At 36.5% G+C, this 27,759-nt stretch overlaps 1 protein-coding gene and 1 pseudogene across 6 annotated transcripts in view; both read left to right on the top strand.

Annotated features, from left to right (window-relative positions):
- The window catches only part of Taok3 (TAO kinase 3), a 189,319-nt gene that overhangs the window by 66,956 nt on the left and 94,604 nt on the right, over positions 1-27,759 (top strand). For 4 of the 6 annotated variants that reach the window (XM_004843693.4, XM_087198101.1, XM_087198102.1 and 1 more), the window contains one exon: positions 11,987-12,092. The gene's annotated coding sequence lies outside the window, so the exon portion shown is untranslated. Of the gene's footprint in view, positions 1-11,657; positions 11,748-11,986; positions 12,093-27,759 lie in introns of all 6 variants that reach the window. The other 2 variants (XM_087198100.1, XM_021257381.2) reach the window with 2 other exon arrangements.
- On the top strand, positions 2,819-2,885 carry LOC147822003 (U4 spliceosomal RNA; annotated as a pseudogene).

Consider the following 27,759-nt stretch of genomic DNA (forward strand, 5'->3'; position numbering starts at 1 on the left):
TGTGAAATTTGAATGTCTCTATCAAAGGCTTTTGAATAGCAGAGTGATACTGTTAGAACCCTCTGTATTAGGAAAATAGCATTTGGAGCATGTGTGAGAGGTGAGAACCCAGAACATTAGCATGTGATTGAATTTACTGTAGATATTATTTGCGTATTTTGCTCATCTTCCTTCTACATTTTAAATACCTTTAGGGTAAAACTTTAGTATGCATTTATCTTAGTTACTTTCTCATCACTGAGTTACTTTCTCATCACTGATTACTTTCTCATCACTCTCATCTCATACCCAACACCCACAACTTAAAGGAGAAAAGGTATATTTTGGCTCACAGTTTGTAGATGTTTCAGTTCATAGTCCACTGGCTCCAAGGCAGTAAGCCATTGCGGAGGAGAAACAGCTCATGGCATGGCTGTGGGAAGCAGAGAGAAAGAGAGATCAAGGGAGGAGGAAAGGAGGTAGACCCTTCCAGGCCACGCCCCCCCAGACTCACCTCCTCCAACCAGGCTTCACCTCCCAAATCACATTTAGCTACAAACTCATTGGTGTTCTAATCTGCTGATGGGTGTCATGCCCCCATGATCCAATCACCTTCCAAAAGGCCCACCTATGAGTGCATGAGGCTTTAGGGAGGCATGCATATATAAACCATAACAGCATTGCTAGCATTCTTCTAAACAGTATTTTCTGTTCCTTTTATATTTTGTCTGACCCTTCAAGTTAATCTAAGCACTTAGAGATATCCCAGTCAGTTGTTACAGGACTGTTTACTTTTTTAAAACAATTTAATTTTTACTTTTCTGCACTGACTTGAATGTTATCCAGAACACATGCAGTTTTACATACTTTTGAATAAGGCAGTTCTTCCAGTCCCTGTGGGAGACAGTTGCTAAAGTGCTGTAAGGTGACTTGCAAAGGAGTAAACTGTTCTGACACGTATCCTGTCTGGACCTATGGACACTTGTACTATCTGCTAATGGCAAAGCAAAATGAAAAGTGACTAAGAATGCTGAATTATCCTTTCAACATTAGAAATTAGGCAACAGTTTTGAATGCTAACTTGAAACTAACTTGAAAGTTTTAAGTGCAGACTTTCTAGTGTATAAAAGCACATCACTTTTCACTGAACAGAAATTCTCAGTGATGACATTAGAATTTTTCCCCCCTGAGGATCTTACTGTGTGGACCAGGCTAGCCTTGAACTCCTGCACTCAAGCAATCCTCAGCCTCTGGGAGCTGGGACAAGTGTGGGCCACTGTACCTGGCTACATTACCTTTTTAAAAAAACAAAATGAAAAACTTTAGATGAAAAGGCTTAACTTTTTGGTTTGGTCTTGAGTAAAACTAATCAAAATGATTAACCAGTTAGTATTCAGGCATCTTTGTAGGCTAGATGGAATCCTTTATAATTTAACAAGTCATTAATTTTCTTCAATCTTTCATAAAATGATTTAACTGAAAACTCTATCATAGTGGTTAAAAGACTGGGCTTGAGATTAGGCAGCCTAGCTTTGAATCCTAGCTTTACCGCACACTAACTCTGTGAAGTTGGCTCTTAGATCTTTATCTGTAAAATGACAGCAATAATAGTAACTCATAGTTTTGTGTTAAGGATTAAATGAGGTAATGTGTGATGCAGAGTAAGCATTGAATAAATACATCATGATGATGATGATGACACCGATTACAGCAAACTAAGCCCTAATGAGGAAATCATCTCTTAACTTCTGTTCTCAGTGCCTGCGATGGTCTAAGATAAAATTCCTGTGAATTCTCTCTTTGCTGTTCATTCCAAGATTAGTTCATTTACCAAAATCAAGCAACAATGAATGAAGGTCCAAAATAATCTTACTAAAAGACTGAAAGAAATCTTATAAATCAATATAACTGACATTTTGGACTTGGTGATTGAAGGCAGACCTAATTAATAGACTCTAAACTACTTAATGCAAAGATATACTATGTATTATGACTTTTCACAGGAAAAAAAATATAGGAAGATTAAATATTTAATATATAATATACATTTATTTCACTTTTGTAGAATTAATACATCTAGATTCTGACTCCAGAGGAATTTATAAATGATTAAATGAGATAATCTCAAGGGCCAGTACTTTTAAGACATACATTAAAATAGATAGTGTGTTGTTAGTCAGCTTTTCATCACCCTGACAAAGTACCTAAAAATAACAATTTAAAGGAGGATATATTTTGGCTCACAGTTTCAGAGGTTTTAGTCCATGGTCACCAGGCTCTGTGCCTCTAGGCTCATGGTAGGGTGAAAACCTCCTGGCACCCAGGAAGCAGAGCAAGAGAAAGGAAGAGGCCAGGGACAAGATACACTCTTCAGAGGCATCCTGCCAGGAACCCATTTCTCCAAGGAGGCCCTGCCTCCTAACAGCCTGTTCAGCTAATGAACATATCAATGGATTAATCTACTTGGTAAAGTTCAAATCCTCGTGATCCAGTCACTTCCCAAAAGCTCATTAGCTGGCAACCAAACCTTCATCACAATGAGCCTTTTAGGGAACATTTTGTTCAGATAGGCTACTGAACTGTAAGTTGAGGGTGCTGATAATTCTGAAATTATTGACATTTAGGATCATATAGTTTAATAAAATTTCTAAAATAAAAATCAACTTCATTTTAAGTAAAACAACCTGTGGAAATAGTGATTCAGAAAAACGTATGAAGCAATGATGTTTATGTGCTTTATAGTGATATTTACCATAATAGACCTTAAAATAGCAAACATATTTGTTATATGGATTAGTAGAGTTCAAGAGCATTCTATTCTTTTTTATTTTAGACAAGTAGCTTTGTACAGTGGCAGTATCGTAGCCAATGAGGTTTATCCAAGGCATGATTATTGCTATTTTAGACAGGATCTTGCTGTGTAGTTCAGGCTGGCCTTGAGCTCATGGTAATCCTCCTGCTTCATCCTCCCAAGTTCTGGGAGTACAGGCATATACCACCAAAACCCACTTTCAGTAGCACTTTTTAGCCACATGAAATGTATCAGCCAGTCTTTTAGGTAGTGATGACACAAAAATGACCCCTGTCTTCAAGGAGCTTATGATCCTAATGAGCTACTTATCTAAAACAACATAAATCTTGTATGGGAAATACTTTATATAAAAAAATTTATACCACCATCCTGCAGGAACAGAAAGGAAAGTAGAATGTCCTGTATCTCAGGGGAGAGTCAAGAAAGTTTCCAAATAAGGGTAGGAAGGATTCTTTTTTTTTTTGGTATCAGGGATCGAACTCGGGTCCTTGTGCTTGCACAGCTGGCAGCGAGACCACTGAGCTAAATTCCTGGCCTGAAGGAAGGATTCTTGAATAAGTTCTAGTGAGCTAGGAAGAAGGAGTCCTTCCTTCCTTGCCAACAGGGTCTTCTTGGGCCGGGGATTTAGCTCAGTGGTGCCACCACCTGCCTCACAAGCACAGGGTCCCAAGTTCGATCTTTGGTACAAAAAAAAAAAAAGAAAAAGATTCAAAAGTAAACAAAGAGCAGATCACAGAAGATTTCACATGCCATCTACAAGGAGCTTGAATTTGATGTCCTGAACATGATGGAGATTGATATGGTTTAAGGTGGAAAGTGGCATTGCCAGGTTTTACATTCAGGTCAGCAGCATGGGCAGAGGTATGGAAGGTAGATTCATAAATGGCTTTGAAGAGTATTTAAAATCAGTTGGTATACACAGAGCTGATAGCTTTTACTGTGTTTCTAAAGTTCAGACATATCACTCAAAGATTAACTCCTCTATGTACCTGAAGAGACAACAGTTAAAATCACATTTTGAGGAGCCTGTACATTTTAGGTCCATATTCAGAGCAGTTTATTGAAGGTCAAATAAATTTAAAGTCTTTGGAAACAGATTTTCGGTCAAGATTTTACACTTATTCAAGCATATGTTCTCCAAGTACATGTTCTCTTATTTATGGTTTTTCCCAGGTATGAGGCAGAAACTAAGTATAATTATAAACTTTTCCCTCAATTTTGAGAAATAATATTTTTACCCAGTTCTTTGAATTATCAAGATGTATTTTGAAAGAAAAATCAGTTTTTCTAACTAACTGAAGAATACATTTTTGACTATTAAATTAGTAATTATTTGAAAATTGCCTCCTGCATGCTTTGTCTCCTGTGCAACTATAACAAAAATACCATAGACTGGGTTACTTACAATGGAAATTTACTTTGTCACAGTTCTGCAGGCTACAAGAACCAGGGTCAAAGTATCTGAAGATTTGGTTTCCCATAAGAGCTTTCTTCCTGATTTGTAGATAGCTGCCTTCTCATCATGTGCTAACCTGGCCCGTCCTTGAAATCTTTCTCTCTTCCCCTTCACCTAAGGCCTTCAACCCTATGGGACCTTAAGGTCTCATTTAACCTTATCTCCTGGAGGTTCTATTTCCAAATATAGTCACATCGAGTTTTAGTATTTCGACACAGGAATTGGGGGATGGAGTGCATGGAGAACAAAATTCAGTCCATAGCAGAGGCCAGGTCAACCCTTCCCATAGAAGCAAATATAAATTTAAGTATGTACAATTTGATTCTGAAGTTTCTGAGTCTCTAAAACTGATTATGCTTAAGGAAATTTTTTTCAAGGAAACAAAAGAGAAACAGTCCCAAACAAACAAAAGAACTTGCTAATAGCTGTGACATTTTAGAAAAATAGCATGCTAGATAAGCCTTCATTAGCTATAAGAAGGTTTATTTTCAAAGCTTTTATTTCTGTGTTCTATTATCTTCGGTGCCTGGCACTATAATCCTATAGCAGGGAGTCAAAAGTTACAAATACAGAGCTTTCACAGAGCATTCCTGTGTTGGGTCAGCAGCAGGTAAAATTTGCAGAGGCTAAAGGTGTTTATGTCTTGAGGGTTTTTTTGTTTGTTTTTTTGTGTTTGTCTTTGGAACAATTAAAGTGAAGATTGCTTGGAATTTTAGTTGAACTGAGAGCATCCAGGCTACCAGACTTTGAGGTGGTGGCATCTCCACTCAGGTGGGCCTTCCCATTATCCACACCCAGAACTATGGGGATTCTAGTCAGTAGACTAATTTAATACCACATACCCTTAATCCCAGGATCACATGCCCTAGATCCACCGAGCTTCAAAAAGCCCCACCTACTGCGCAAGCGCAAGGACCCAATTGTATCCCCGGTACCAAAAAAAAAACAAACCCCACCTGTGAGCGCATGAGGCTTTAGGGGAACATCTAGATACAAGCCATAATAAATGTCTTCTTTTAAGAAATATCTGTTTGGGGCTATTGCCCACTTTTTAATCAGTTTTTTTTTGTTGTTTTTTTTTTTGCTAATGAATTTTTTGTGTTCCTTATATATTCTGGATATTAACCCCTTGTCAGATAAACTGTTTGGAAATATTTTCTTCTTTTATGTACTGCCTGTGTTTCTCTTCCTTTCTCTGTCTCTGTTTCTGTTCCTATGTCTTGTCTCTGTCTCTTTCTGCTAGGGATTGAATTTAGGGCTTTGCTCATGATAGGCAACCCTTTTTTATAACCAAGCTAAACCCTCAGCTCTATAGGTTGTCTCCTCTGTTGATTGTTTCATTTGTTAATGCAGCTTTTTAGTTTGATCTAATCCCATTTGCCTGTATTTGCTTTTATTCCTGTGCTTTGGGAGTCTTATCTAAAAAATCTTGCCCATTCCAATGTCCTGAAGCATTTCTCCTGTTTTGTTTCTTCTTTAAGGTCTTACAGTCAGGTCTTTAATTCATCCTCAATTGATCTTTTTGACTGGTGAGAGACAGGGATCTGGTTTCATTCTTCTGTGTGTGGCTCTAGGTCTCCCTCTTTTGAATCTTGCTCCTATGCAATCTGTTTTCCACAGAAGTCAGGCTGATCCTTTTAAATACATGTCACTTCCCTCCCACATTTTTCAGTGGCTTTCCATTTCTCTTACAATAGAACCCAAGGTAAAAGATAAATAAATAAATGAATAAATAAAACCCACGGTATCTGTATATATTTATGGAGAAAAAGTGGCATTATAATATATGTATTTTGTAGTGATTGAATCAAACAAATTAATATATTCATTACCTTGGGTACCTATCATTTATTCCTTGTCTAACTGAAACTTAGTATGCATTAGCCAATATCTTCTCATTTATCTCACTATTCCATTCTGGAATAAATAAATATATAATTGACCTCAAGTTTCTAGCAGGCAGAGCAAAGATATTAAATGTTAAATTTAAAGAACCCAAAAGAGCTTTTCTTTTCCTGTCTCTCAACCTAAACATTTTTTCATAGCATGAAGAAAATAATATCTGTAGTAAGCCAAAACAATTGATAGTTTTACTTTTCAGCATACATAGATAAAGTTTAAAGAATGGCTAGAAACATCTTCATGTAATGTAATGTCACATGATGCAGAAATAGTCTAAAGGTTGTCATTATTATGATAATCAATAAACTTGGACACTTCTGCATTTACTACTAGAATTTAGGTGATTGTAAGGTCCTTTTTCAGCTCTCAAATGCCATGATATATGAGCACAATGGACTATGTGATCACGATCTAGTTTCATTTTTATTTTTATTTATTTATTTATTTATTTTTGGTACTGGGGATCGAACTTGGGTCCTTGCGCTTGCGCAGCAGGCAGCAAAACCACTGAGCTAAATCCCCGGCTAGTTTCATTTTTAAAGTGAGAGTACCATAACAGCAGTTTTCTTACCTCAGAATAGTTAAATATTGGCAGAAGACAGGAACAGCCTCTAACAAGAAAAGTTTTCTTCTACTTTCTTTAAAGGTAATTCTTTTCAAGTTTGAATGGAAGGTTGTATGTTTGGGAAGGGGCGGACCTAACACTGGATAGTCCTTACTATGTGACCTTGAAAAAGTAATATCACCTTAGTGTACTTCATTTTTCACTGCCGTAAAATGAAGCCTTTATACCTGCTTCAGGCTGATTTATTGCAAAGCATAAGTTTTAGGGCCCCTAAATTTGCACCAACCCCTTCAAAGGCCCTGTACCAGTAATGGCGAACCTTTGAGAGCTTTCAGTGATAATAAGCAGCGAGCTGTACCATGCTGGTCATAGGTTCACGAGCACTGCCTATACCATTTTGTTTTGTTTGCGGTAATGAAATTAAACCCAGGGCCTTGTGCATGCTAAGCAATCACTGTACTACTGAGCTACACCGCCAGCCCTCTGTACTTATTTTTATGTAAGAATTTTATATTCTTTTTCTTAAAGAGGTCCCAAATTTGTTTACTCTCCAGTCCTCATAAGAACCGAATCCAAGAAAAAAAAAAAAGAACCAAATCCAGCCAGGCATGCCTGAAATCCTAGCACTCAGGAGGCTGAGGTAGGAGGATGCTGTGAGTTTAAGGCCACCCTGGGCTATGTAGTTAGTTCAGGACCAGCCTGAACTACATAGTGAGACCCTGTCTCAAAAAAAAAAAAAGAACTGAATCTACCACCATATATTTAAATGGTATATAAGATCCTTGGGAGGAATAATGACACAAAAATCCAATCTTAAATTAAAATTTTCTTGATTACCCTTCAAAACAGCAATTTTTGGTGTTTTGGAGACTGACTTTAGCAGTGTAATTCAGAGGAAAGTCTTCCAGACTGGGAAATCAGTTTAATTTTAGGTAACACTGCTACACAGGTGTGATATAATGCTTAACTTTCCTACAATTTAGTGAAAACACACACAGACGAAATAAAACAAAAAACCAAAAGGAATTGAAATAACTATAAAATTCTTTCCAGTTTGAAACATTCTAATTCTTATTTCCCCTCTTAATGCTGAAGTGTTCAAATTAGTTGGCTCCTGGTTTACTGTTGAAGAGGTGCAATTGAAACATTGAAAGGGAACTAAAATCCTCCTTGAATCATTTTTCTCAAAAGTTTCTGGGAAGAGAAAAACCCTATCAAGTTTTTTTCTTAAGTTATAATGTCTGTAAAAAATAATTTACTTGATTACTGTTGTTGGAGTGTTTCCATTTCTGAGAATGAAGAGTGAAGAACATTATTCCAGTTGCATGTCTCTGATGAAATCTACTTTAAGCTAGCTGGATTGTTTAGTTGGCCCAAGGGCCCAAGACCTGAAAGACTACATTCTTGGCACAGTTCTAAGTTATCACTATTAATGTAATACTTGAGATTGCAAGAGGTCAAGGAGAGCGGAAAAAAATGATTTTGTACATATCATTTCAGTTCTTAAAATGTTATCCTCTTGGAAGGAAAAATATCATTGGTGTTGGAAGGAGGATGAATTTGAATTATTGTTTTCAGTTCTAAGAGTGAAATGGAAAAGAGAAGAGGTTTCAACCGATTTTTATGGAGTATGTGCACCTTTAAAAATATCGTGGGGCCCAGCAATTCCACTCATGGGAATGTACTCAAGAAAAATGAAAATATATTTCCACAAAAAAACTTGTGCATGAATAATTATAGCAGCATTAATCATAATAGTCAAAGGGAGAAAGAGTTCAAATGCCTATCAACTGATGAATGGATAAGCAAAATGAGGTGTATTCATATAATGAAACATCATTTGCCAATAACCAGAAATGAAATACTGACTCATGGTGTACACTAGATGCACTTTGAAAACATTATGGTAGGTGAAAGAAGCCAGTCTCAAAAGACCATTCTGTACTTAAGAAGTATCCATAACAGGAAATCCATAGAGACAGTAAGGAGATCACTGTTTGCTTAGGAATGGAAGAAGGTGGATGATGGCTAAATGATACAGTGTTTCTTTTTGTGGAACTGACAGTGTTCTAAAAATAACTATGGTGATGGTTGCACATATCTGTGAATATACTAAAAATCATTGAGCTGCTCATTTTAAACAAGTAATTATATATGTAAATTATATCTCAGTAAAGCAGTTTTTTAAAAAGATGACTGAAGATACAAGGATCAATTAAATGTGTACTTAGAGTTGTACCCTACTCTAAAGACGCACTTCACCTCCATTAAGTACTAATACCTGTACTTTAAAACTGAAACCAACAGAGAAAATGATAGATTTTATAGAAAAAGTGATATTTGCTAGACCGTGAGAGTGGTCAGGATTTGGACATTTTAGGAAGAAGAAACAACACAAGCAAAGACAGAGTATAAAATGAAATGCAAAGTATATATGCACATGTAATGGAATACTAATTCTTTTTTTTTATTCAGTTTTAGAATTTAGGTTAGAGTAGTTGCTTGAAGCCAGATTTGAGTGTTAGTTAAGTAAAGTTGTTTATACTGTAGGAAGGAGGGAAACTTTGAAAGATTTTGAGCTGAGATGTGATATTATCTGAATTATGCTTTAGAAATATTATTATGGTAATAGTGTTTTTAAGGGGCCGGGGATTTAGCTCAGTGGTTTCGCCGCCTGCTGCACAAGTGCAAGGACCCGAGTTTAATCCCTGGTACCAAAAAAAAAAAAAGTGTTTTTTAAATGAATTCTAGAAAAGATAGAATAGAGACTGAAAGAGCAGAAGCAGAGAGAAAAATGAATGTCACAGAAATGGAAAGTGAAAAACACATATGAAGAAATGTTTGAAGTAGAATTGGAGATAAATTGGACATAAGGGATAGGGAAGGGGAAGAGTAGAAGTTGATATGAGGAGTATGTGAGCAATTTAGGGGAGAAGTCAAGTAGACACTTAAAAATATGGTACTGGGGCTCAGAGTAGAGGTCAGGGCTGTGTAGTGACATGGTGTTGTTTGAAACTATTAAATGGACAGGAATTAAGCCAGCAGCTTGCAGTCACACAGAGGACTCAGCACATCTTAGAGGAACTCATTCATCTAGGGATTATAGCTGAAATAATTTGGAAAAACAGGAGAAGACAGCTTCATGGGAGTGAAAGAGACATTTATGAAGAAAGGAGGAGGGTGGTGAAATGGCAGAAAGGAGACATCCTCTAAGCTCAATGGATGAACTTCAGGAATGCAGTTTTCAGTGGAGAGAGAAAGGAAGATAGAAAGAGAGAGGATTGATTCCTAGAATTCGTAGGGGATTCATTATAGAACATTTGTAGAGATGTGCAGCCAAAGATGCAGAGTATACATTTTAAGAAAGTGATGTAGGAGTGCAAGGACCCGAATTCGATCCCCAGTACCAAAAAAAAAAAAAAAAAAGAAAAAGATGTAAAAGTGAATAAGCATTTAGAGAGAAGATAAACAGTAAGCTTGCATGTGCTTAGCATGAGGAAACTTTTCTAGAAGTAGACATCTGCATTTAAAATTAATCAGGGTAGGGCTGGGGACTTAGCTCAGTGGTTCCGCCATCTGCCTTGCAAACACAAGGTCCCAAGTTCGATCCCTGGTACCAAAAAAAAATTAATCAGGGCATAGGGTATTAATAAATGCCCTATTTAAGATTATTTTCTTAGACATTAGCAGCTAGTATTTATGTAATGGCATAAGGAATATTTTAATTCATTGACGCTACAGTGACTAGAATACCAAGGTAGACATTACAGCTATTGATTGGTGAGTGCTTGAGTAAAATGTGATGCTGAATGCATGCAGGGTTTAGCTACCACTTAATCTAAAGCATTCCACAGGCACAGAAAGAATCAGAGGGAATAACAAAAATAATGAAAAAGTGTGGTTTATAATTACAGGCATGAAAGATTTGGGATATCTTATCAAGAAAAAAGTGAAATTGAAAGTTAATAATTTTTTTCTAGTTGTTTTGATTTTTACCTGTCAGGCCCTCTTCTCCAAAGCTATTCAAGCAACTAAAAATTATTCAAATATACATACATTTAAATGGCTGTATTCTTTGACCCAATAACTCTACTTCTAGAAATCTGTTACAAAGAAAGTGACCAAATCATACATAAGTAATATGTACAGAGGTCTTCTAAATACATAATAAAATGATTAATTTCCACTTGTGAAGAAATTATTATGACTGGATTGTGACTCTTCCATCAGCTAGACATCAAGCACTCATTAAAATGATCTTTGTGAACAGTATTTGGTGATAGAACAACATGCATATAATACAGAGTTAGATAAAAACAAAGGTAGATTATGAAATTGTGTATAGATCTCAGCTACATAACAAGAAATATGAGCATGAAGAAATAAATATGTACATGGGAAAAAGTATGACAGTTGCTAATGTGGCTTTCCTGGGTAGGATTATGGATTTTTAAATAATCATATATATCTATATGTCATGTATTTCTTTAATAAATAAAGAATAATAAGATAATTTGAAAATAAACATTATCCCCAAAATGTGGGAGATTGGTTATAGGAAAGCTTAGGAAAAAGAAGTTAGATGAATCAATGCAAACCATCGTGCCTATTAGAGAAGCAATTGAAAACATAAGCCTTCCTGACAGAGAATCAGTAGCATTACCACAGCTATCAGATTAGTCCTGCCAGTGGTAGCCTCTATTAAGTTACCCTGGATGCTAACAAACTGGTGGAAACTTCAATATGGATTCTGAAATCTAATGACACATTCATTTCCTAGAATTGCTTGTGAAAGAATAGCCTGTGTCTTGGATGTGAAAAATCTTATCTTTTACATTTATTATCTACAGATGAAGAGAAAATTTCAGCTTCATAATATAACATTTGTAAATATTTAAAACTACTACATTACTAATTATTACTTCTTTTTTTTTTTTTTTCAGAGGTGGGGTCTTGCTATGTTGCCCAGGCTGGACCTGAACACCTGGGCTCAAGTGATCCCACCTCAGCCTCCCAAGTAGCTGAGACTACAGGTGTGCATCACCATGACCATTCTTTTTTTTTATATTAATTGGTACATTTTAGGTATACAATACATTTTACATTTATCATTGGGTGTTTGTACCTGAACATGATGTATCTTGGTTCTTATTTTTTCCCCCATTACCTATGCGCCCTTCACCCCCACCACCCTTTCCATCGTGACCATTCTTATCTAGTGTTTATTTAATTTTGCTCCTGTAATTATACATTTATCCTTTTTTCTCCATAGGTGCACCATATTTACAAAGGATTGAAGTTATAAAAGGTGGGAAAAAAAAGATTGCTGCTAAAATGAATCTGACCAATACAGTGTACTTTGTACCACACACAAAAAGGTATTTTCCATTTATCGGTGACTTTAACTTTCTCCTAAAAATGGGAACAAATTGCATGTCATGTTTTTTCTATGGTCAATTTTTGTTATCTTTGCAAGAATAATAAAAGGGAGCCAAGTGAATTGGCACATGACTGTAACCCCAGCGCTTGGAAGGTTGAGACAGGAAGATCACTGTGAGTTTGAGACCAGCCTGGGCTACCTAGTGAGTTCAAGCCCATGCTGAACTATAGCAAGATCCTGTCTCAAAACAATAACAAAAACAAAAAAAGAATTATAAAAAGGAAAGGTAGGCTGGGGATTTAGCTCAGTGGCACCGTGCCTGCCTCGCAAGTGCAAGGTCCTGAGTTCGCTCCCTGGTACCAAAAAGAAAAAGGAAAATTAAAAATATAAATTAGATTGGGATATGCTTGTATTAAAAGGAATGTTTCAAATTATTTCCATTTTCATTATTCTCAATCATAGCTTACAACATGAAGAATTACTTGACTGAAAGAAATGGGCTTAAAGTTTCTTGATTCCTATTATCAAATAATTTCTCCGAAAAAAAATGGCCATTTTTTGTTGTAGTATTTTATAGATTTTTAATTGCATAAATTGTTTCTGTGTTAACCAGTTTTCTATCACTGTAATAAAATACCTGAGATAATCAACTTATAAAGAAAAAAGGTTTCTTTATAACCTTTTCTTATGGAGGCTTCAGTTCATGACTTCTTGGGCCTGTGGTGAGGCAGCACATCATGGCAGAAGCCTGTGGTAGAAACAAGACAAAGATGAAGAAGGGGATCAGGTCTCACAATCCCCTTCAGGGACACAACCCCAGTGACTTAAGGACCTCCTACTAGGCCCAACCTCTTAAAGATTCCATCACCTCCCAACAGCACTACCCTAAGGACCAAGGTTTTTCTTTATTTTTTAATACAAGGTCTCTTCAGGTTGTTAAGTTGCCCTGGCTGGCCTGGAACTTGTGGTGATCCTCCTGCCTCAGCCTCCCAGAGAGTTGGGATTACAAGAGTCCTCCACCATACTTGTTAGGACCAAGCTTTACCACATGGGCCTTTGAGGGACATTCCACATACAAACCATAGCAGTTTCATATCTCTTTTCCTGTAATAACAAAAGTGATATAATTTTTTAAAGAATGAGAAATACAGATAAGCAAAAAGAAGAAAATGAAAAATTACCCCAAATCCTGATACCTACTCCAGATAAAATATAAGCTGCAAACAAGTCCAAACTCACAGGTTAAAGCTGCTGCATTTCCCATCTCCTCTCTCACAGCCTTTCTGTGCTCTACCTGCTTATACCCCACCTCTTGTACTAAAATACCTCATCTCTTGTGCTAAAACAAAACAAAAAAGAAACTACTTATATCAGTTCCCAAAAGGGCATCACTAGGCTGAAGGGCATACCCATCCTACACCTCCAGCAGTGTATAAAGCATTGCATTTCCTTCCTTTTTTTCTTGGCAACAAGTATATCTTTTTTTTTTTTTTTTTTGGTACCAGAGATCGAACTCTGGACCTTGCACTTGTAAGGCAGGTACTGGAACCACTGAGCTAAATCCCTGGCCCAAAAAGTGTACCTTTTTTCTATTACTCTGCCCATTTTGTGGGTGAAGTAAAGGGTCTCGTTTTAATTTTTACTTCTTTAATTACTAATGAAGTTACATACATTTCATATCATTAATGATTGTAGCTATATCTTTTTTGAATTTCCTGTTTATCTCTTCTGAGTTTGTGGGTATTTGTACGTGTTTGTTTACATTCACCATTTTGACACTAAGAATTTTTTTTTTTTTTGCAGTACTTGGGATTAAACCCAGGGATCACTGAGCTACATCCTCACGAACCCCCTTTTTCCGTGAATTTAAGACAGGGTCTCACTAAGTTGCCCAGACTGATCCTCAAATTTGTCATCCTCCTTCCTCAGCTTCCATAGTAGCTGGGATTACAGGCATGTGCCACCATGCCCAGTTCAAGAATACCTTTTAACTGCCCCATGTTGTAGAGAATTTTTCCCACTTTATTTGCATATATATATATATGGCTATCATCATAATGAATAAACACATCTGTCACTCTAAAAACCTTCCTTTTACCCCTTTCTAATTCCTCCCACCCAGCCCTTCTCACATTCATCCTGTCCCCAGGGAACCACTGATGTGTTTTCTGTATATTCTAGAATTTTATATAAATGAAATCATAAAGTATGTGCTACTTTTTGTCTGACTTCTTTCACTCAGCGTAATTATTTCAAGATGCATCCATGTTGTGGCATGTATTACTAATTCATTTTATTGCTGAGTTACATTCCATTGTCAGCATTTACCACAGGTTGTTTCTGTATTCATTTGTTGATGGACATTTGGATTTTTTCCAGTTTCAGCTATTAAAAATAAAACCGCTGTGAACATTGATGTGCAGGGCTTTTCAGGGTTATATGCTTTCATTTTTCTTGAGTAAATAACTGAGGAGTGGTACCTTGTGATAGGTATTTAACCTTTTCAGAATCCACCTATTTATTAGAAAGTGTTAACATTTTAATTCTCACATGCAATGTATGAAAGATCCAGTTACTCCACATCTTTGCCAATACCTGTATGGTCAATATCTTTAATGTCTGCCATTCTCTCTGGTATGCAGTAGTATCTCCTTGGGTTTTGTTTCATTTGGGTTTTATTTTATTTTGGGTACTATCAGTTGAACCCAGGGCCCTGGCACCAAGCTGTTAAAACCAGCACCCTCCCTCTTTTTTTTTGTTTTTTTCCCTCTTTTTTGTTTTTTTGTTCTTTTGGTACCGGGGATCAGTACTTGGCAGGCAGGTGTGGCACCACTGAGCTACATCCCTGCCCCCCCTTTTGAAATAGGGTCTTGTTAAGTTGTCCACGTTTCATTCTCCTGTGTCAGCCTTCCAGAGTGTTGGGATTACAGGCATGGACCACCACATTCAGCTTCACTGTGGTTTTAATTTGTGTCTCCCTAGTGAGTAGTGAAGTTAAGCATCTTTCTTTTGCCTGTGTTATCTTCCTTGGTGAAATGCTTGAGTCTTTTTCCATTTAAAAAAATTTACTTCTTTTCTTACTATTTTTTTTTTTTGGTACCGGGGATTGAACTTGGGTCCTTGCACTTGTGAGGCAGGCAGTGGAACCACTGAGCTAAGTCCCCAGCCCCTTTCCTTACTATTGAGTGTTAAAGATTCCTTATGTTTTATGGATACAACTCCATTATGACAGATGTTTTGCAAAGGTTTTTCTCCCAATATATTGCTTGTCTTTTCATGCTCTTAAGTGTCTTTGAAAAAGATATTTTGTTTGCCTCATTTATCAATTTTTTTTTCTTTTAGGGATTGTTTTTGTTTTCTTTTGTTTTTTTGGTACTGGGGATCGAACTCGGGTCCTTGCGCTTGCACAGCAGGCAGTGAAACCTCTGAGCTAAATCCCTGGCTGTAGGGATTGTTTTTTACATGAGGATAATGCAGGCCTCAAAGAATGAGTCCTTGGAACCATTTCTCCTTTCTTTATTATCTGGAACAGTTATACAGAGTTGGTGTTTCCTCCTTAGATGTTCATTCAGTTCAGTAACTGGTGGAACTATCTCAGTCTGAAGTTTTCTTTGTGGGAAGATTTTTAATTACAAATTCAATTACTTTAATGGAGTCATTCAGATTGTTTCTTCTGGAGTAAACTATGGTGATTTGTGTCTTTTGAGGTATTTCATCATTTTAAGATGTTCATTTATTTGCATAACATTGTTCATAATTATCTCTGATTATCCTGCTGTCAGCTAAATTTGTACCAGTGTCATTTCTCTTGTTTCTCATATTGGAATTTGTGTCTTGTGACTTTTTTTATCTGATCAGTCTAGTAAGATATTTATAAATATGATTTTGCTTTCCTTTTATCGATTTTTTTTGTTTTTCTGGTTTTATTTAATTGATTTTTGCTTTAATCTTTATATCCTTTTTCTGCTCTGAATTTAATTTGTCCTTTTTTTTCTAGTTTTTTTTTTTTAATAGTGCAAGCTGAGATCACTAATTTGGGACCTTTCTTCTTTTGTAACACAGGATTTTAGTGCTATAGATTTACCTGAAAGATCTGCTTTAACAGCATCATGCATTGGGCTTGCATTTTCTTTTTTTTGTTTGTTTTTTTTGGGGGTGTTTTTTTTTTTTTTTGGTACCGGCGATCGAACTCGGGACTTTGCACTTGCGAGGCAGGCACCGGAACCACTGAGCTAAATCCCCGGCCCTTGCATTTTCATTCAGATCAAAATAGGTCCTAATTTCTCTTTTGATTTGCTTTTTGACCATGGATTATGTAAAAAAAAAAAAAAAAAAAAAAAAAAAAAGTGTGTTATTTATTTCAGTATATTTGAGATTTTTCAGGTATCTACTATTGATTTCTAATGTAAAATCCATTTTGTTCACAATATATTTAATATGCCTCAAATCCTTTTAATTTATTGTCTTATTTTATGGCCCAGAATATTGCATAGCTTAGTAAATGTTCTATGGGCACTTGAAAAAAATATACATTCTGATGTTGTTGGGTAGACTGTTCTTTCATAACTACCTACTAATCAAATTGATTAATAGTGTTGCTTAAGTCTTCTAGATTACTGATTTTCTACTTGTTCTATCAATTCTTCAGAGCAGCATATTAGAATCTCCAAGTGTAATTACATATTTGCCTTTCTCATTGTACTTAAATCAGTTCGTAACTATGTATTTTTTAAAATAAATTTTATTTTATCACATCCCCCCTTCAAGCCCCCTCCCCTTTCTATATACAAAAGTTTTGTTTCCATTTTTCCTTCTATTTTCACTTTTTTCTATTGTCCCTTCCTTTCTTTCTCCCTCCCTCCTTCCTTGTTCCCCTTCACATTTGAACACTTTCTCCCTGTTTCCCAATAGCCATTATACATTTTAGTCCTTATTTCCACTTTTGGTTTCTCACACTAGAGAAACAATGCAGTATTTAAACATGTGTGCCTGATTTATTTCACTTAAGAGTATAGTCTCAAGGTCCATCCACTTAGCTAGAAATGTCTGAAGCTCATCCTTCTTTATGGCAGAGTAGTACTGCATGTATAAAATAACCACAAGTTCTTTTTCCATTCATCAGTTGCTGGGCATTTGGGCTATTTCCAAGATTTAGTTATTATAAACTGTGCCACTATAAACATGTGTGTGCATATATCACTTTGGTATGATGCTTATTCTTTCAGGCAGATCTTCAAGAAGAGGAATGGCTGGGTCAAATGGAACCTCTAGTTTTAGTTTTTTGAGAAAACTCCACACTGATTTCCACCAGTCTGCACTCCCACCCACAGTGGAGAAGGGTTCCTTTTTCCCCACAGGCCCGCCGACATTTGTATAACTATGTATTTTAAAGCCCTGTTGTTAAGTGCATAACCATTTAGTATTGTTATGTCCTCTTTTTTTTTTTTTTTTTTGGTACAGGGGATTGAACTCGGGACCTCACACTTTCTAGACATTGAGCTTTTGAGGCAAGCACTGGAACCACTGAGCTAAATCCCTGGCCCCTCATGTCCTCTTGATGAATTGATCCCTTTATCATTATGAAATGACCTTTGTCATTAACAGTAATATACTTTGAAATCTATTTTATCTGATATGAATATCAACTAGCCCCTTTTTCTTTTAGTGTTATTTTTGCATCCTTTATCTTATTTGTGTCTTTATATTTAAAGTATATATGTGTATGCCTACATTTATACATGCATATGTATTTGTATATAGCATATAGTCTTTATTTAAATGATATGATACCGTTTCACTTTTTTTTTTTTTTTTTTTGGTACCAGGGATCGAACTCTCGGGTCCTTGTGCTTCCAAGGCAAGCGACAGAACCACTGAGCCAAATCCCGGGCCCCATTTCACTATATTATAACAACTTTATAGCAATATGCTCCAATTTCTCTTCTCCCAGACTGTGTGCTGTCATTCATCTTACTTCTACATATATTCTAAACATCATATTATGTTGTTCTATTTGTTTAAATGATTGATTATATTTTAAAGAAATTTAAATAATGTAAATATAGTATATATTTAGCCAAATAGCTACCACTTTTGCTTCTTTATTTTTTTTGTATAGGTTTATATTTCAGTCTAGTATGGTTTTCCTTCTGTCTAAAGAAATTCTTTTATCATTTCCTGTCATGCAGATAGTGAGGTCATGGATTACTTCAGCTTTTGTATGTCCTAAAGCCTTTATACTGGCTTCATTTTTCAAAGATATTTTCATTGGATATAGAATTCTAGTTTGACAGGAATTTTTTTCTCTCTCTCTTTTTTAACACTTTAAGAATGTTGCTCTACTGTCTTCTCACTTGTAATACTTATACCAAGGAATCTGCTGTCATTTTATACCAAGTTTTGAACAAATTGTTATCCAGTGGATTGGTATAATTTTCTTCCTGTTTTTCATGTTTGAATTTCATAGGCATTCATAGATCTTTGTTTAGAATTTTAATCAAATTTGAAAATTTTTCCACCATTATTTCTTCAAATATTTTTTTCTGTCCCAACATCTCTTTCTTCTCCTTCAGGGACTCCAATTAGACATATATGCTAGGTCACTTGAGGGTGTTCCACCTTCTGGTTTGTTTTTAACTTCTTTTGTTAGTCCTTTTTCTCTATGTGTTTCATATTGGATAATTTCTATTGTTAGGTCTTCTACAAAGTCTCATCTGCTATTCGTCCCATGCAGTGTTTTTCAGTTCAGACACTGTATCCTAGCTTTCAATTTAAAAAGATGTAGTTTATAGTTTATGTCTTATCTATCTCTATTTTATATGTTCAGTATTTCCTCTAATTTTTTTTTTTTTGGTACCGGGGATCAAACTAAGGACCTTGCACTTGCAAGGCAGACGCGCTGCCACTGAGCTAAATCCTCAGCCCCTCTGACTTTTTTTTTTTTGGTACCGGGGATCCAACTCGGGTCCTTGCGCTTGCGCAGCAGGCGGCGAAACCACTGAGCTAAATCCCCGGCCCTCTGACTTTTAAAATATATGGAATACAGGCATGACAAAATTTAGTATCCTTGCATTTGTTTCAATTCTTTTTCTCCTCATTATGAATCATATTTTTGTGATTATTTAATGTCTTTTCATTGAATATTGGAGATTGTGAATTTTATCTTTTTGAATACTGGGGGTTTTATTATTTCTTTAAATATGATTGAGCTTTGTTTTCTGTGATATAATTGAGTTACTTGGAAATATTTTGAACCTTTTAGGTCTTCTTTCTTAAACTTGTTAGACTTCACAAATCAGCATTTAATCTAGGGTGAATTATTCCCTACTACTAAGGCAAAACTCTTCTGAGTACTCTAAAGAATGGCCCATAAATCAGGAAATTTCTTGTCTTGGCTAATGAGAACAAGTACTATTCACAGCCTTTTGTGAGCCTAGGTACTTTTTTCTCTGTTCTTTGTAGATGGTGTTTTCCTGGACAAAGGTAGTTTTCGTGCAGGTATTCACTAATCAGTACTCAGCTGAAGACTTGAGGGAAAACATCTACAGATACCCATATCCTCTTTCCATGCTGCTCGCTTCTGCACAATACTGTGCTCTGAGAACTCCAGCCACTTTGGTCATCCCAGACTCATTTTTGTCTCTTCAACTCAAGGAATCCCCCAGGTTCCAGCTGGATTCCTCCTCTGCATCAACACCTACAAACTCCGAGGAGATAAATCTAGGACTGTTGGGGCTCGCATCATTTGCTTCTCTTATGTCAGGGATCGTTGTCTTTCTTTGCCTGATATCTGTTTTCTTGAAATACCATCATTCATGTTTTATCCAGTGTTTTAGATTCTGGTGGCAGATAATAAGTCTAGTCTCTTTTACTCCATTTTAGATAAAAGCAGAAGTCCCCTCATATTTTTTTAAATGAAGAAATTATTAATTAAATATAGTCAAGCCTATTGATTTTTGTTTATGTCTTTTGCCTCTGATATGTTGCTAAGTATTTAAATATTCACTTGTAATTTATTCTAGAAGATTTTACAGTCTAAATTTTGCATTTAAACATTTCTTCAAAAATCATTTTGGTCTATAGTGTGACATAATAATCTGTTTTCTCGCAAATTAATATCCACAGTATTTAGCTTTATTCACACTACAGCCAAAACACTCAGAAGTTTACAATGTATTTCAGTGATTGAAAAGATTTTAGTTCTCATAAATTTAATTCATAGATCATTTTGTGTTTCTTAAAGACAATCTCATAATTTGTTTTTTATGCACCACCTCCCAAAAAAAATGTCTTTTATTTAATCCGTTGTTTCTCTTTTCTATTCTCACACATAAATAGTGAAGGCAAAAACCACTCTTTGAGCTTTCATTGTGTATTACCTGACTGACGAAGAGCTAGATTTAGGTTACATTTCCAACAGTACAGTATTGATGTGACTTTATGCTCGATCATTTGGTGTCTGTAGACTGGCAGGACGACTGCTCAGGATGACAGGCGCTGTGTTGGCAGAGGGACCTTTTCCTACTTAAAGCCTTCAGTGGCACACTGCTCCCCTCAGGATAAAGTCCAAATTTCTTAATATGGCTCGAAAGGTCTTTTGTGATTTTCCTTGGCTTTATACCAGCTTCATGTTTCCTCCTTCCATATTGAAAGAACTACGTTTATTTTCCCTAACAAGGCACGCTTTTTCACTTCTAAGTCAAAAATTAGGCTAGGCCAGGTTGTTATATACTTATAATAAAAAATATTTGCTTTTCTCTTACAACATCAATTAGCTATGGTCATTTTGTCCTTTGTGTCATTATAATTTAATGCCTGTCACCTCACTTGATTCTAGGCCCGTTAAGGATAGGACCACATCTTATTCTGTCTCTAACACCCAACCCAGCACAATGTCTGGGAAATAGTAAGCATTCCATCCGTATTCGTTGATGAAAGAATGAGTTGGATAGGTAGATGGATAGTTACTTTGCTAACTAGATTTGAGTCACAATGCTCAAAAATACTAGCTTCTGACCACAGGGTGGTTGTTTCACTTTTCAAAGTCTTAGTTTGCTATATAAAATTAAGGTGGTCTTTAAATCTGGGAGATCTGATTTTTTTGAGTTCTTTATATATATTCTAGATGTTAGTCCTTCATCTGAGGAGCTGGTGAAATATTTTTCCCATTCTATGGGTTGTCTCTTTACTCTGATGATGGAAAATACTTTTTAATTTAATGATTCCCATTGTTGATTCTTTATAGTATGTCCTGTGTGATCAGGGTTTTGTTCATAAAATCTTTGACTACATCTATGTCTTCAAGAGTTTTAATGATTCTATCTTCCTGCAGATTGTTTCTGTTTTAATATTTAGATCTTTGATCCATTTCAATTTCAGTTCAGTTCATGGTGAGAGGTCTAGGTTCACTTTTTGGCACATGGAAAGCTAGTTTTCTCAGAACCATTTAGTAAAGAGGCTATCTTTAAAATAAATAAATAGGCTTTCTTCCAGTGAAAATGTTTGGACATTTCTCAAAGATAAGGTAGCTGAGTGTGTCTGGAGTTGTTTCTGCATAGTTTGTTCTATTGTATTGATCCTAGGGTCTGGTTAGGTTTGTTTGTTTATTTATTTGTTTTGTTGTTGTTGTTTTTTGCCAGAACTAGGCTGTTTTTATCATGGTAGCTTTGTGGTATAATTTCAAGTCAGGGATTGTGATGCCCTTGCTTTGCCCTTGATGCCCAGAATTATTTCTCCTATTCTAGGTCTCTTCTGGTTTCATATAAATTTTAGGGTTGGTTTTTCTATTTGTTTTTTTTTTTTCTCTTTCTAGTTTAAGGTATGCTATTGGTATTTTTTTTTACTGGGGTTGGATTAAATCTGTATAACAGTTTTGGAAGTATGGCCATTTTTACTATATTTCTTCTGCCTACCCAAAAAACAGGGGATATCTTTCCATTTTCTGATATCCTCTTCAGTCCCCTTTTTCAGAGTGCTAAATATTTCAGTATATAGGTGTTTCACTTCTATTATTAGATTGATTCCTATTTCATTTTTCTATTTTGCTATTGTGAAAGATGTTTTTTGCTTAATTTCTTGCTCAGTGAGTTTGTTCCTCGTGTACAGGAATGCTATTGATTTTTGAATGTTGACTTTGTTTATTTTTGTTTTTTCCCATTAAGTTTATTGGTACATTTTAGGTATAAAATAATTGACATACATCATTGGGATCTTGTACCATTACTTGAGTATCTTGGTTCTTATTTTATTTCCCCTTCCCCTGCCCTCTCTTCACCACCTCCACCCTTCCCTATTTGCAAAGACCTTGTTTCCATTTTTTTCCTTTTCTCATATTTTTTTCTTTTTCCTTCTTTCCCTTCCCCTACACCTCCCACTTCCCCTGCTCCTTTAGACCTTTTCATCCTATTACACAATATCAATTGCACATTTTTAAATTTACATTATCAAGATCTAGGAGACATTACCACAGATTTTACAGAATTTAAAAGGATATAGAAAGCATATTACAAAAATCTTTTTAGGAATAAACTTGACAATGTCTAAGAAGTACCTTGGAAGGGCCAGGAATTTAGCTCAGTGGTTTCTATGCCTGCTGCACAAGCGCAAGGACCCGAGTTCAATCTCTGGTACCAAAAAACAAAACAAAGCAAAAAAGAAGTACCTTGGAAGACAAATTAATGAAACTGACTCTGGAGGAAATATAAAATCTGAATAGCACCTATTAAAGTAGCTTGAGAACCTACCTATATGACAACAACAGGCTCATATACATTTTAAATGATAAATTACATCAAACAATTAAAGCAGAAAAAAGGAACACTTCTCCCCTCATTTTAGGAAATCAACATTGTGCTAATACTAAAACTGGATAAAGATAATAGGAGAAAAATGTATGAACATAGATAGAAATTTGTTTAACAAAACAAACTATTAGAAGTCAGATCTGGCAGTATGTAGAAAGTGGTTTTGTTATAGGGATGGCAGTGTTGGTTCAGCATTGGAAGATCCACCCCCAAAAGTCATCATTTTAACAGAGGAAAGGAAAAAGCCATATGATCCTGTCAATAGTTGGAGAAAAAGTATCGGACTAAATTCTACAGCTGTTCATGGTAAAAGCTATCAGGAGACTAGAAGTAGAACAGAACGTTCTCAACAGAGCAGAGACATGTACTCCATACTTCCAGTAAAAACGCCTTATATGAATGGAGAAGATACAATGCTTTCTCCCTAAGGTGGGGAACAAGGGCAGATATGCCTACTCTTCATCTGTCCATTAAACTTTGAAACATAGGCCTAAACCAAAATAGTCTGGCAATAAAATGACACAATTACCATAGGATTGGCAAGGTGGAAGTAAAATCTTTATATGTAGATGAGATGATCATCTACAGAGAAAATACTAAAAAATCTCTAGGAGCCCCAAGAACTTGCATTTGAATTTAGCAGGATGAGAAAACACAAGGTATATATAAAAATTCAGGTCTATGTATACTTGCTATAAATGAAGAACTGGATACTGAAATTTAAAAGTTATGTAGGAGTACAAAGGAGCCAGAAAAGTAAAAAGAAAAAGAAAAAAAAACCCAGTGTTGGAAGACGTTTAGTACCTAATTTTAAGACTTCCTCTAAAGCTACAGTAATCAAGGCAGTGTTGGTGTAAGGAAAGACATATAGATCATTGGAACAAAACAGAGAATCTAGAAATAGAACCACACATATATGTTCCACTGATTTTTGACAGATTATTTAACATTAACATTTTATACAATATAAACTCAATTCAAGTGCAGAGGAAAAGATAGTGTTTTCAGCAGATGGTACTAGAACACCTGGTATCCGTATATAAAAAATTAACCTCAACCCTTTATTTCCATACATAAAACTAACTTGAAAGGATTTATGAACCTAAATATGAAAGACTAAAACTATAAAACTTTAAGAAGAAATGATAAGGGAAAATGTTTATGAATTTAGGGTAGGCAAGAACTTCCTATGATACAAAAAACATGTATAAAAAGAAAAAAATTGACAAATGAGATTCCATCAAAATGTAGAACTTTAAATATCATCATTAAAATGAAAAGTAGTCCTTAAACAGACCATATTTACAATGCATATAACCTATGACCAGAATATATAAAGAACTCTTGCAGCTCATTAATAGACAACCCCATTAAAAAATAGACACAAGATGATAAATAGCCAGTACAGCACAAGGAAAGGTGTGCAACTCTAGAATCAGAAAAATACTAATCAGTACAATAACAAGATTGAATTGTACACTCATTATGGAGATGAAGTTAAAAGTTTTTAAAGCCTTGTCATGACTTTTTCTTTTTGTTGGATTCTCTCCCTTTGCATTTAATTGGTCACGCCCAACGGATTCATTCTGCTGGGCTTGCTGGGGTTGTGATCTTCATTGTCTTTTCCTAGGATATTATCTAAAATTTTTTGGAGTGCCGGTTTGCTATTCATGAAGTTCCTAAGGTGCTCTTTATCATGAAAGTATCTTATTTCTCCATCAATTCTGAAAGATAGTTTTGCAGGGTACATCAATCTGGGTTGGAGGCTGTGTTCCTTTAGGGCTTGAAATACATCACTCCAAGCTCTTCTTGCCTTGAGGGTTTGCATTGAGAAGTCTGCTGTGATTCTGATGGACTTTCCCTTGTATATGATTTGTTTCTTTTCTCTCACTCCTTGTAGAATTTTGTTCTTCTGTTGGATTTCTGGAATCCTATTATATGCCTGTGTGTAGATTTTTTTTGATCAAGGCTAGCTGGAGTCCTATATGCCTCACTTATCTGTATGTCAAGTTCTTTTAACCTGCTTCTGTGAACAGTTTTTTTATGTCATCTGCACTCTCTCCTCTTTCTTCATTGACTCCAATCAGTCTTATGTTATTCTTCTTTGCATTGTCTAGCAGCTGCTGGATTGATTTCTGATGGTCCCTTATAATTTTAAAGCAATTTTTCTTTTCCTGGTCACTAATTGCAATCTTATCTTCTGTATCTGAAATTCTGTCCTCACATTGGTTCATTCTGCTGTGTAGACTTTCAGTGGAGTTTTTAGTCTCCTGGAAATCTGTTTGCATCTGTTTTATGGATTCCATTTGTTTCCTATGTTGGGATTCCATCATGTTCCTCAGTTCCTCTATTTTTTTATCTGTGTCCTCTCTAGATTTATAAATCATGTCTTGCACTATGGGCATAGTCTCTGCTGTTATCTGAGAAATTATTTCTGATTTCATTTTTTCCAGATTCTCTTTTGTTGCCTGTTCAGAGAGTCCAGGTGGTTGAGTATCAGAGTGTTCCATCTCATTTCCCTTTGGGGTTGCTCTAGATGATCTGGAAATCTGTTTTGAGGCTTGTTTACATATCTTCTCATTTCCACGGGGTGGTGGGTGTTGCTGGTGCCCACGAGGCTTACCTCCTCTGCCCTGGGAGCAGTGGAATGGAGGCAGGGGAGCCTCCTCCTGAACGCTGGGATTGGCTCACCTCCTCTTGAATGTTGACTTTGTATCCTGCTATCATGCTGAATGTGGTTATTAATTCTAGGAGTCTTTCGGTAGAGTTTTGGGAATCTGCTATGTAGAGTATCATGTCATCAACAAATAGTGATGATTTAACTTCTTCCTTTCCTACTCATATTCCTTTTCTTTTTTTCTCTTGTCTAATTGCTCTGGCTAATGTTTCCAGAACCCTATTGAATAGGAGTGGTGATAGTGGGCGGGCATCCTTGAAATCTTTTTCTCATTTTAGAGTGAAAGCTTTTAGTTTTTGACCATTTAGTGTGATGTTGGCTATTGATTTGTCATAGATGGCTTTTATCAGATTGAGATAAAGACCTATTCTAACATCTAGAATGTATAAAGAACTCCAAAAATCTGACCCCCCAAATTTAAAGACCTAATCCAAAAATAGGCATCTGAAATAGACATTTCTCAGGTAAAGAAGTACACACAACAAATAAATATATGAAAAGAAATGCTCAACATCACTGGTCATTCAAGAAATGCAAATTAAAACAACAGTGAGATTTCATCTCACTCTAGAAAGAATGGCCATCATCAATAAATCAACCAATAATAAAGGGAAGGCTGTGGGGGAAAAAGGAACCCTTCTCCATTGCTGGTGGAAGTGTAAACTAGTGCAACCACTATGGAAATCAGTATGGAGATTCCTAAAAAAGCTAAAACTAGAGGTTCCATTTGACCCAGCTTTTCTCTTTCCAGGTGTCTTCTTGATAGAATCAAAAGCATCATACCACAGTGATATATGCATACTCATGTTTATAGTAGCACAATTTACAATAGCTAAATCTTGGAGGTTACATTTGTTTCCCCATGTACTGAATAAAAGGTGCTGCAAGCTAGGGGGTCTTTGTCTTTGTTGCCCAGAGCAGCACTGATCTGACCCAAAGTTCAGCTTCTTCTCAGTCTCATTTTTCTACCTTTCTTGTAATACGCCATGTGCTGCCGTGGCTCGCAGGAGACTAGGACTCACTGCAGAGGTTCTGATCACCCTTGGACCCACAGTAGCAAATCAAGAATCTGAGTAGGAAGCTCCCCGCCTCCATCCCAGGCTCCTAGGGCAGTGAAGCTCAGCCGGTCCCAGCACCCGGAAGGAAGCTCCCCCGCTGCCGTCCCAGGCTCCTAGGGCCAAGAAGGTGAACCAGTCCCAGCACCCGGAAAGAAGCTCCCCACCTGCATCCCAGGCTCCTAGGGCAGTGAAGCTCAGCCGGTCCCAGCACCCGGAAGGAATCTCCCTGCCTCCATCCCAGGCTCCTAGGGCAGAGAAGCTCACCGGGTTCCAGCACCCAGAAGGAAGCTCCCCACCTCCATCCCAGGCTCCTAGGGCAGTGAAGCTCAGCTGGTCCCAGCACCCAGAAGGAAGCTCCCTGCCTCCATCCCAGGCTCCTCGGGCAGTGAAGCTCAGCTGGTCCCAGCACCTGGAAGGAAGCTCCCCTGCTGCCATCCCAAGCTCCTAGGGCACAGAAGTTGAGCCGTGTGGGTGCCAGAAGCACCCCCTCGCCATGGAAATGAGAAGACACATAAACAAGCCTCAAAAACAGACTTCCAGATCACCTACAGCAACCCCAAAGGGAAACGAGATGGAACACTCTGATACTCAACCACCTGGACTCTCTGAACTGTCAACAAAAGAGGATCTGGGAAAAATGAAATCAGAAATAATTACTCAGATAACAGCAAAGATTTTGCTCATGGTGCAAGACATGATTAATAAATCTAGAGAGGACACAGATAAAAAAATAGAGGATCTGAGGAACATGATGGAATCCCAACATAGGAAACAAATGGAATCCATAAAACAGACACAAACAGATTTCCATAGATTAAAAACTCCATCGAAAGTCTGCGAAGCAGAATGAACCAATGTGAGGATAGAATTTCACGTATAGAAGATAAGATTGCAATTAGTGAGGAGGAAAATAAAAATTCCCTTAACATTGTAAGGGAACATGAGAAATCAATCCAGCAGCTGCTAGACGATGCGAAGAAGAATAACATAAGACTGATTGGAGTCAATGAAGAAAGAGGAGAGAGTGCAGATGACATCAAAAATCTCTTCACAGAAGTGATGGCAGAAAACTTCCCAAGGAGGAGAAAAGAACTTGACATACAGATAAGTGAGGCATATAGGACTCCA

This window comes from Heterocephalus glaber, unplaced genomic scaffold, assembly GCF_053883595.1.
Source record: "Heterocephalus glaber isolate CG9 unplaced genomic scaffold, H.glaber_assembly_v1.0 deba00001687, whole genome shotgun sequence".
Lineage (NCBI taxonomy): Eukaryota > Metazoa > Chordata > Mammalia > Rodentia > Bathyergidae > Heterocephalus > Heterocephalus glaber.